This window comes from Ziziphus jujuba, chromosome 10 (genome assembly GCF_031755915.1).
Source record: "Ziziphus jujuba cultivar Dongzao chromosome 10, ASM3175591v1".
NCBI lineage: Eukaryota > Viridiplantae > Streptophyta > Magnoliopsida > Rosales > Rhamnaceae > Ziziphus > Ziziphus jujuba.
Genome location: NC_083388.1, coordinates 29,389,780 through 29,400,259, shown reverse-complemented (window position 1 = coordinate 29,400,259; position 10,480 = coordinate 29,389,780). Strand labels below are relative to the sequence as shown.

At 35.2% G+C, this 10,480-nt stretch overlaps 2 pseudogenes; one reads left to right on the top strand and one right to left on the bottom strand.

Annotated features, from left to right (window-relative positions):
- Nucleotides 1–299: 299 nt before the first annotated feature.
- Nucleotides 300–1,771, bottom strand: LOC125419876 (ATP synthase subunit beta, chloroplastic-like; annotated as a pseudogene).
- Nucleotides 1,772–2,569: 798 nt separating this feature from the next.
- LOC125419875 (ribulose bisphosphate carboxylase large chain-like) lies at nucleotides 2,570–3,718 on the top strand (annotated as a pseudogene).
- The last annotated feature ends 6,762 nt before the right edge of the window (nucleotides 3,719–10,480 follow it).

The window sequence follows — 10,480 nt, the reverse complement described above, 5'->3', positions numbered from 1 at the left end:
TTAGCTTTCGTTATTTCAAGAGTTTGTTGACTTCTTGTGGATCAATGTCACTACCCTTCTCCTCATCATTTACTAAAACTGTGATCTCATTATTGCTTATTCTAGTAAAACCACCCGTCAGAGCCATCGTTAACCATTGTTTGTTAAGGCATATTCTCAAAATACCAATATCTACAGCTGTGGCAATAAGTGCGTGGTTTGGTAATACACCGATTTGTCCACTATTAATAGATAAAATATTTCTTTCACTTTCGAATCCCAAGCAATTCATTTCAGGGTCAATACATAAAGATTTAAGGTCATTTCTTTAATTTGCTCTCTACTTCTAAGTTCATAGCCTTCGCAGTAGCTTCATCGATGTTACCTTCCAAATAAAAAGCTTCTTCAGGGAGACCATCTAATTGGCCAGAAAGGATCAATTTAAATCTTCTAATTGTTTCTGCTAGACCAACATATTTACCTAGTGAATCGGTAAATACTTCTGCTATGAAAAAGGGTTGTGATAGGAAACGCTCAATTTTTCGTGCTCTTGCTACGGTTAAGCGATTGTCTTCGGATGATTTATCCAACCCAAGGATAGCTATAATGTCCTGAAGTTCTTTGTAAGATTGTAAAGTTTGTTTAACTCTTTGCGCTATTTCGTAATGTTCGTCACCAGCAATCCGAGGTTGGAGCATAGTTGACGTTGAATCTAAAGGATCTACTACTGGATAGATACCTTTGGCAACCAATCCTTTTAATAGTACAGTAGTAGCATCTAAATGTACAAATGTTGTGGCCAGAGCGAGATCGGTCAAATCGTCCATGGGTACATAAACTGCTTAAATAGAAGTTATGGACCCTCTTTGGTAGAAGTAATTCTTTCTTGTAAAGAACCCATTTTGGTACTAAGAGTAGGTTGATATCCCACAGCGGAGAGCATTATACCCAACAAAGCTGATACTTCGGATCCCGCTTGGACAAAATGAAAGATATTGTCAATAAATAGAAGTACGTCTTGTTCATTAACATCTCAAAAATATTCTGCCATAGTTAGGGCAATTAAACCACTCTCATATGAGCTCCCAGCGGTTCATTCATCTGGTCGTAGACTAGAACTACTTTTGATTATAAAATATTTTTTTCATTAATTACTTTAGATTCTTTCATTTCTATGTAAAGATCATTGCCTTCACGAGTACATTCACCTACTCTGCCAAATACAGATATGCCCCCATGACCTTTGGCATTCCATAATGAGTACTGTTTTGCCCACTCCCGCTCCCTCGAATAGTCCTATTTTTCCTCCACGGCGATAAGGGGCTAAAACATCTACTACTTTAATTCCTGTTTTAAAAATTGATAATCTTGTATCTAACGGTATAAAGGCAGGCACAGATCTATGAATAGGAGATGTTTTGCGAGTATCTACAGGACCTAAATTATCAACGGGCTCTCCAAGCACATTGGAAATTCATCCTAGCATCGCTCGACCGACTCGAACACTTAAAGAAGCTCTTGTGTCAATCACTTCCATTCCTCTCGTTAGACCGTCTATAGCACTCATAGCTATCGCTCTAACTCGAATATTTCCTAATAATTACTATACTTCACAAGTCACATTAATTTTTTGACCAACAATATCTTGGCCTTTAACTACTAGAGCATTGTAAATATTAGGCATCTTGCCCGATAGAAAAGCTACATCCAATACTGGCCCAATGATTTTAGCAATACGCCCCAAGTTGTTTTTTTAAAGCACGGGAACCCCAGGACTAGAAGTAGTAGATTGATTCTCATAATAAAATAAAAAGACATCGAAAGTTTTTGCAAAAATTATTGAAATAAAAAATAAATGTTCAATAGTAAGTTAAGTTAATCAGTTAATTCAATATGTCAATAAGAAATCAAAAATGGGCGCTACCACTCGACTTTGTTGGGGCCGTCCAACCGAATGCAATCCAATTGTTTACTTATTCAATTTCAACGAGTGAATTTTCAAGTTCAACCAAAATCCATTTTCAAAATATCAAGTATATGAATAAAAATCTTTAGAAAGTCTTTCATTTGCCTATCAATATAGACAATATGAACCATATTATCTATGGAATTTGAGCCCAAACTCTATTCTATTTATGATTCCTCTTTTCTATCTCATTGGCCCTTATTTCATGTCCTATTTCCTATTTCAGCATATTATTTTACGCCTAGCCTATTATTTACTATATTATTTTATATTAGTTATTATATTAATATTATTTTTCTTTTATACCTATACCCTTTCTTTCTATTCATGAACGGATTCTGGATATTTTTACGTCTAGGATTTACATATACAACATATATTACTGTCAAGAGCGAATTTCTTAGATATTTCGATTTAAAAAAAGGTAAGAGATTAGAAACTTTGAAAAACAAATAGCGGGTTATGCCATACATATGAAAGAGTATACAAGAATGATGTATTTGGTGAATTAAATAAATGAACCGTTCTGATTAGTTGATAATTTTGTGAAAGATTCCTATGAAAAGTTTCAATAACTCCTAATTCATGTCGAATAGACCTTGGTATTACGAGAATTCTTAATTCATGAGTTGTAAGGAAGGAGTTATGTCACCACAAACAAAGACTAAAGCAAGTGTTGGATTCAAAGCAAGTGTTAAAGATTATAAATTAACTTATTACACTCCTGACTATGAAACCAAAGGTACGGATATCTTGGTAGCATTTTGAGTAACTCCTTAACCTGGAGTTCCACGTGAGGAAGCAGGGGCTGCGGTAGCTACTGAATTTTCTACTGGTACATGGTCAACTGTATGGACTGACAGGCTTACCAGTCTTGATCGTGACAAAGGTTGATGCTACGGCCTTGAGCCTGTTGCTGGAGAAGAAAATCAATATATTGCTTGTGTAGCTTACCCTTTAGACCTTTTTGAAGAAGGTTCTATTACTAACATGTTTACTTCCATTGTGGGTAATGTTTTTAGGTTCAAGGCCCTACGCGCTCTACATTTGGAAGATTTGCAAATCCCTCCTTCTTATACTAAAACTTTCCAAGGACCGCCTTATGGCATCCAGGTTTAAAGAGATAAATTGAACAAGTATGGCCGCCCCCTATTGGGATGTACTATTAAACCTAAATTGGGGTTATCTGCTAAGAATTACGGTAGAGCAGTTTATGAATGTCTTCGTAGTGGACTTGATTTTACCAAAGATGATGAGAACTTGAATTCCCAACCATTTATGCATTGGAGAGATCATTTCTTATTTTGTGCCGAAGCCATTTATAAAGCACAGGCTGAAACTGGTGAAATCAAAGGGCATAACTTCAATGCTACTGTAGGTACATGCAAATAAATGATTAAAAGGACTGTATTTGCCATAGAATTGGGAGTTCCTATTATAATGCATGATTAATTAACAAGGGGATTCATTGCAAATGCTAGCTTGGCTCATTATTGCCGAGATAAGGGTCTACTTCTTCACATCCACCCTGCAATGAATGCAGTTATTGATAGACAAAAAAATCATGGTATGCTCGTTTGAGTACTAGCTAAAGCATTATGTCTGTCTGGTGGAGATCATATTCATGCTGGTATTGTAGTAGGTAAACTTGAAGGGGAAAGAGACATCACTTTAGGCTTTGTCGATTTACTAGGCGATGATTTTATTGAAAAAGATCAAAGACGTGGTATTTATTTCACGCAAGATTGGGTCTCTCTACCAGGTGTTATTTGATTCTATATTCTAATAAGAATATTCAAATGATTTTTATCAGATGACTATTCATTTATTGTATTTTCATGCAAACAGGGGCAAGAAAGCTCTATGGAAAAATGTCAGTTTGATTCGATGTTGTTTGGGAGGGGGTTAGAGCACAGGTGTGGGTTAAGTAAATCAATGCATAGTTTTGTTGGTCCTATTGAAAATGAAAATACCAATGTAAATAAACATCCGATTATAATTCATATGAATAAAAAAATCCCTAATGGGATTGAGAGTAATAATTATAGTTACAGTAATATTGATCATTTAGTCGGCATCAAGAGGTACACTTGAAATTTCATATCTAATCAAACTTTTTTTCTTTAGGGATAGTAATAGGGACCATTACTCCATATATTTTGATATTGAAAATTGAATTTTTGAGACTGACCCGATTATTCTTTTCTAAGTGCACCAAAAAGTTCTTTTTATGGTTATTAGAATTCTAGTTATCTGAATAATGTATCTAAAAGTGACAATCCTCACTATTATTGTTACATGTATGATCCTAAATATAGTTGGAATAATCACATTACTAGTTGCATTGACAGTTATCTTCATTCTCAAATCAGTACTGATCATTATATTTTAAGTAGTGGGGTCAATTCCAATGATAGTTACATTTATAGTTACATTCATGGTGAAAGCAATAAGGGTAGTAAAAGCGGGAGTTCAAGTATAAGAACCAGTACGGATGATAGTATAAAAACTCTAAGAAAAAGAGAGTTCGAGAGCGCTCTAACTGAAATAAGAAAAAGGGATTTAGAGAGAGCTATAACTCAACTAAAAGAAAACTAATTAAAATTAAATAAAATTTTAAAAGAAAACGCTAGCTGAAATAAAAGAGAGAGAAAATGATTTAGCATTTTATCTAAATCAAATACAAATAAGAGACAGAAAAAGTGATTTGAAGATAACTAAAAAATACAAATATTTGTGGGTGCAATGCGAAAATTGTTATGGATTAAATTATAAGAAATTTTTTAAATTTCAAATGAATATTTGTGAACATTGTGGACATCATTTGAAAATGACTAGCTCAGATAGAATCGAAAGTTCGGTTGATCCAAGTACTTAGGAGCCTCTGGATGAAGACACGGTCTCTGGGGATCCCATAAAATTTCATTCGCGGGAGGAACCTTATAAGGATTGTATTGATTTTAATCAAAGGACAACAGGATTAACTAGTGCTTTTTAAACAGGCATAGGTCGACTAAATGGTATTCCTGTAAAAATTGGGGTTATGGATTTTCAGTTTATGGGGGATAGTAGGGCTCGGTAATGGGCAAGGAAATCACACGTTTGATTGAACATGCTACCAATAAATTTTTACCTCTTGTTCTAGTGTGTGCTTCTAGAGGAGCACGTATACAAGAAGAAAGTTTGAGCTTGATGCAAATGGCTAAAATATCTACTGCTTTATATTATTATCAATCAAATAATAAGTTATTCTATGTATCGATCCTTTCATCTCCTACTATGGATAAGGTGACAGCTAGTTTTAGTATGTTAGGACATATCATTATTGCCGAACCAAACGCCTATGTTGCATTTGCAGGTAAAAGAGTAATTTAACAAATATTGAACAAGACAGTATCCGAGGGTGCACAAGTGGCTGACTATTTATTTCATAAGGGCTTGTTCGATCCAATCATACCACGTAGTCCTTTAAAAGGCATTCTGAGTGAGTGATTTCAGCTCGATGCTTTCTTTCCTTTGAATCAAAAAGTGAAATCAAAAATAAAATTAAGGAGAGCTATACATCCTTATCCTTAATTTTACCCTTAACTTAATATTTAATAAATTCAAAAATTTATTACTTGTTTTGTGGTAACCAAGTAGATATTTAGTTTATAGAACAAAGTCAAAATTCCAGGAATGGATTTTTCTTTGGTAACATAAGATTAAATTGGAAAAAGAATCATGCGGATACTTTTTTTTTATCAATAGCCCTGATTAATCATCACGTCAGGAAATCTCTATCAAACAAAATAAAAAGAGCGAATTCTGTTTCTTTCATCAATGAAATTTGGCAAGGGTGTCCTGCATCTTTCTGTATCCCTCAAGAATCCCCGATTTTACTACGGATCTCTTTTTTTCAGATCGTATTATAGCGAATTTTTTCAGAAAGGGAAAAACAAAAATGAAGAATAGTAAAAATAAATAATGAACATAATAAAAAGTGAATTATCATACATATATTGCATGTAGAAAGATGAATAAGCCCATTTATTTACTTATTTTATTTACATATTTACACTTTTGATTTACATTAATAATACTATATACATACTTAGTCTATTCTAGTTTATTATATAATTTACATACTTATAATAATTTTTTTAATTTAATATATATTAAATATTTATTTAATATATATTAAATGTATTAAAAATATATATATTAGTCTATAGACTCTTATATTATAGACTCCTTATTATATCCTTATTTTATTATCTTTTGGAGTCTGTCAAATTCACATAGGTAAATGATCCACTAACCACCCTTCCTTTTGGAGTAGTTAAAAAATACTATGATGGCTGATACGAACCTAGGACGACCTGCTCCTAAACCCGTATTATATTAGCCTGGATCTCAATTAAGTTCAAGTTCTAATGGAATGGACCTCAACCCCTAACCAACCTGTGGTTAGAAACCTTGGTATAATGTAGATGCCACAATAGGGGATGGATGTCCTATTGGTAAGTCAAACTAAAAAACTCATTCACTAATGATGTTTTAGGTGTTCAAAGAGAACAAAGAGATTTCACTCTCACAATTAAATTTCTGTATAAAATTTCAGCTTCCTTCTTATTGAAAAATAAGCATTTAAATAGGCTACAAAGCCATGAAATAAAACCTTAAAAACAAAGGGAAAACCGGTCATACAAAGTAGTTTCCTATGGTGGCCGAAATTCTCACTCCTTTCCTAATCTAATTTGGATTAATTAATTCCTTTATTTTGAATTAGGAATTAATTAATTTACAATGAAAATAATAAAATAATAACTTTCCTAAACTTATTGTTCCAGAAAAATAAATAAATAAAAACTAAAAAGTAATGGTAATTTCCTAAAACAAAAAGTAGAATCAAATTAGGAAACTATAATACTAGCTTTTTGACTAAGTTGACTTTGACCAATCTTTGGCCAAATTGATCTCCAAATCAGCTTCATTATGCTTTTTAGGATGCAAAAATAAGATGAATATGAAGTCCCACACGTTGCCCATGATTGGAAGAGGAAGAAAAAGCCAACTCAGCAAAATACAGTAAAGCCAGCACAAAATACAGTAAAAAACAGGCCAAATTTGAAGCTGTCCGTACAACCCCTTTTTGAATGCCTTTGAAGCTGCCTTGAATTGATTCCATATCTTCTTAGAAATATTTATTGAATCCATAAATAGTTGGAACCATTTCATGCTGCCCATTGTCCATATTTGCACCAAAACTACTACCCGGGTCCGTCTCGGCTTCCAGCACTTGGATGCTTAGAATAGGCTTTGTATCTTCAAGTATAGACAAGCTTTGTTGAGATTGATTACCCCTTGCATAAATGCTCCCAGTTTGTCCTTAAATCTCTTAATTTGAGCTCTTATGATTGGCCTAGTCTTCATCCGTGTCGGGTCGGCACCCCAGCGGGTTATCGGTTGAGCGGGCTCGAGCGGAATCACATCATTCCCCTCCTCTTGAAAAGGATTTGTCCTCAAATCAAGATCATCACCTGCAGCAAAAGGAGATAACTCAACAACATTAAATGTGGCACTAACACTATACTCACCTATTAAATCAAGTTTGTAGGTATTCTCATTGATCCTTTCCAAAACTTGAAAGCATCCATCTCGTCGCGGCATAAGCTTGGACTTTCATTGTTCGGGAATCCTCTCCTTCCTTGGTTGAAACCAAAACCAACATCCTGGGTCAAATACTATCACAACAAATACTAGAAATACAAGTTCATCAAATTTCTCAATATTAGCAAATAATCTTTCCCAAATTTTCAAATTTCCACTAAGTAAAGCTTTTAATAATGAAGATAAAGTTGTTGGGGTGAGAAGGTTATGACCAAGAGCAAGCTAGCTTGAAGTGTTAGCAACAAGCAAGCTTTTGGTGATGCTCTTGGGAATGGTTGTGTGTGAGTTGTGTTTTTAGGTTTTGGTTATGGTGTTTTCTGGTTTTTAGGGTTTCTAAAGTGTTCTAAGCTGTTGAAGAAGAGATAAGAAGAAGAGGAACACGTTGGCTTTTGAAAATAAGGCTTGGATGTGTAGCCATTTCATTCATTTTACTATATAAGCTTGAAATTACAAGTAGTTCACACATGCCAAGCATGTGAGCTTACAAAATGAGTAAAATATTTGAAATTTAAAAAGTAAAATGGTCAACACCTAACTTTTCATACACAAAAGAGTCAAAAACCAGCTGCAACATGTCTATTCCAAATATAGTAAAAAGTGGCACATGGTTTGAACTAAGTTCCTATTGTTTAACTAGTTTGGGTAAACAAACAAACTAGCTTCACCTACTTAGTTTTCCTTTGTGTCTGCCTATGAAACTTGGTTTGAAACATCCTTGGTCATCAATAAATATTGTTCCAAGAGTTAGGAATGTTCTGGAACCAGATCATGGGCCAAACAGCTCCAAAACTTACCCATACTCTGCATACTGGGCCCATCAGACACAGCAATCTGTTGGGAATAGAAAATGGACTTTCCCATGTCATTTGGACCTGAAAGTTGAACCATAGTCTTCTATATATGTCTGTAGATATCCCTCAAAATTTCAGCCCAAAACTCCATTTACAACCTGAGATATAAGATAAATAGTAGAACTATGTTGCTGGAAATTATGAATCCAGCACCATAGGCATTTCAAGCATAACATTCCTACTCTTTTGTGCATAATTTTGCCTATACTTTTGCATACATAACTTAGGCATAAAACATTATCAAAATATACCTTGCATAAATTAAAACATACAAAAAAATATAAACTCATAAAAGGAAAGGATTTGATACCAAGGTGTGCATGCTAGCCGGTGACATGCACCATCGAGTGGCAAAATTGCCACACTTCAACACTCCTCCTTGGCAATTTTGTATGAGACGTTGAGAAGTCCTCTCAATATCTTAAATCTCTTCTTTCCCAATAGCTTGGTGAAGATATCCGCCAAGTTCTCCTCGGAAGTCACATACTCTAACTTCACTTCACCACTTGCTTCAAATTCCCTTAAGGAATGATACTTGACCGGTATGTGGTTGGTCCTCCCATGTTGGACTGGATTTTGTGCAATTGCTATTGCTAAAGTATTGTCACACAATATTACCGTGGCTTCCTCTTGCTTCAAGCTCAAGTCCTCCAATAATTTCCTAAGCCAAACACCTTGATTAGCACAACTTGAGCAAGCAATATACTCGGCTTCCGCGGTGCTTTGTGCAACGGTTTGTTGCTTATTTGAATTCCATGAGAAAGGACCATTTCCAAGAGTGTAAATGTAGCCCGATGTGCTCTTGCTATCATCCAAAGAACCAGCCCAATCACTATCACTATAACTAAGCAAAGCTTCATTCATGCCATCCTTGTACCATATACCAAAATCACTAGTACCTTTCAAATACCTTAGGATTCTTTTTGCACAACTAAGATGATTTTGTGATGGACTATGCATAAATCTTGACAAAACAGCCACACTAAACATGATATCTGGTCTAGTAGAGCATACATATAAAAGGCTACCAATTAAACTTCTATAGATGGAAAGATTTACCTTTGGAGAATCATCATCCTTCACCAACTTAGTGCCTTCATTCATAGGTGTGGCAACGCTATTACAATCCTCCATGTCAAACTTCTTGAGCAACTCCTTCACATAGCTTTCTTGAGATATGAAGATGCCCTTGGATGATTGGACAACTTCAATTCCAAGAAAGTATTTCATCTCTCCAAGGCTAGACATCTCAAAGTTCAATTCTAGCTCACCTTTGAAGTTGCTCACTTCTTTCTCATTACCACCGGTCACTAGGAGGTCATCAACATAAAGAGAAACCAACACCATGCAACCATGAGTCCTAATATACAATGTAGGCTCATTAGGACTCCTCCTAAATCCATGCTTTGTCAAAAAACCATCTATCTTGGCATACCATGCCCTAGGAGCTTGTTTAAGGCCATACAAGGCCTTGTGTAGCTTGTATACCTTCTCTTCACTTCCTTTCTTCACAAAACCTTCGGGTTGCACAACATAGACCTCCTCCTTTAATATTCCATTCAAGAAGGCTGACTTCACATCAAGGTGATATACTTTCCAAGACTTTTGTGCCGAAATTGCAAGAAGAAGTCTTATGGTTTCCATCATTGCAACCGGTGCAAAAGTCTCTCCATAATCCACACCGGCTTGTTGTGCATATCCTTTGACAACAAGCCTTGCCTTGTGCTTATTTATGGACCCATCCGGATTGTACTTGGTCCTAAAGATCCACTTCACCCCAATAGCATTCTTTCCCTTCGGTTTTGTTACCAAGCTCCAAGTGTCATTCTTGTTTATCACATCGATTTCATCTTGCATGGCTTGTCTCCACTCTTTTCTTGCCATAGCCTCATGGACATTGATTGGATCACTCAATGCCACATTACACCTTTCATAAATCTCATTAAGAGGTCTTGTGCCTCTCACACCATCACCAATCTCCAAATCAGCCCCTATGGAGATTTCTAGCTCATTCTCATCATATTCATCATCA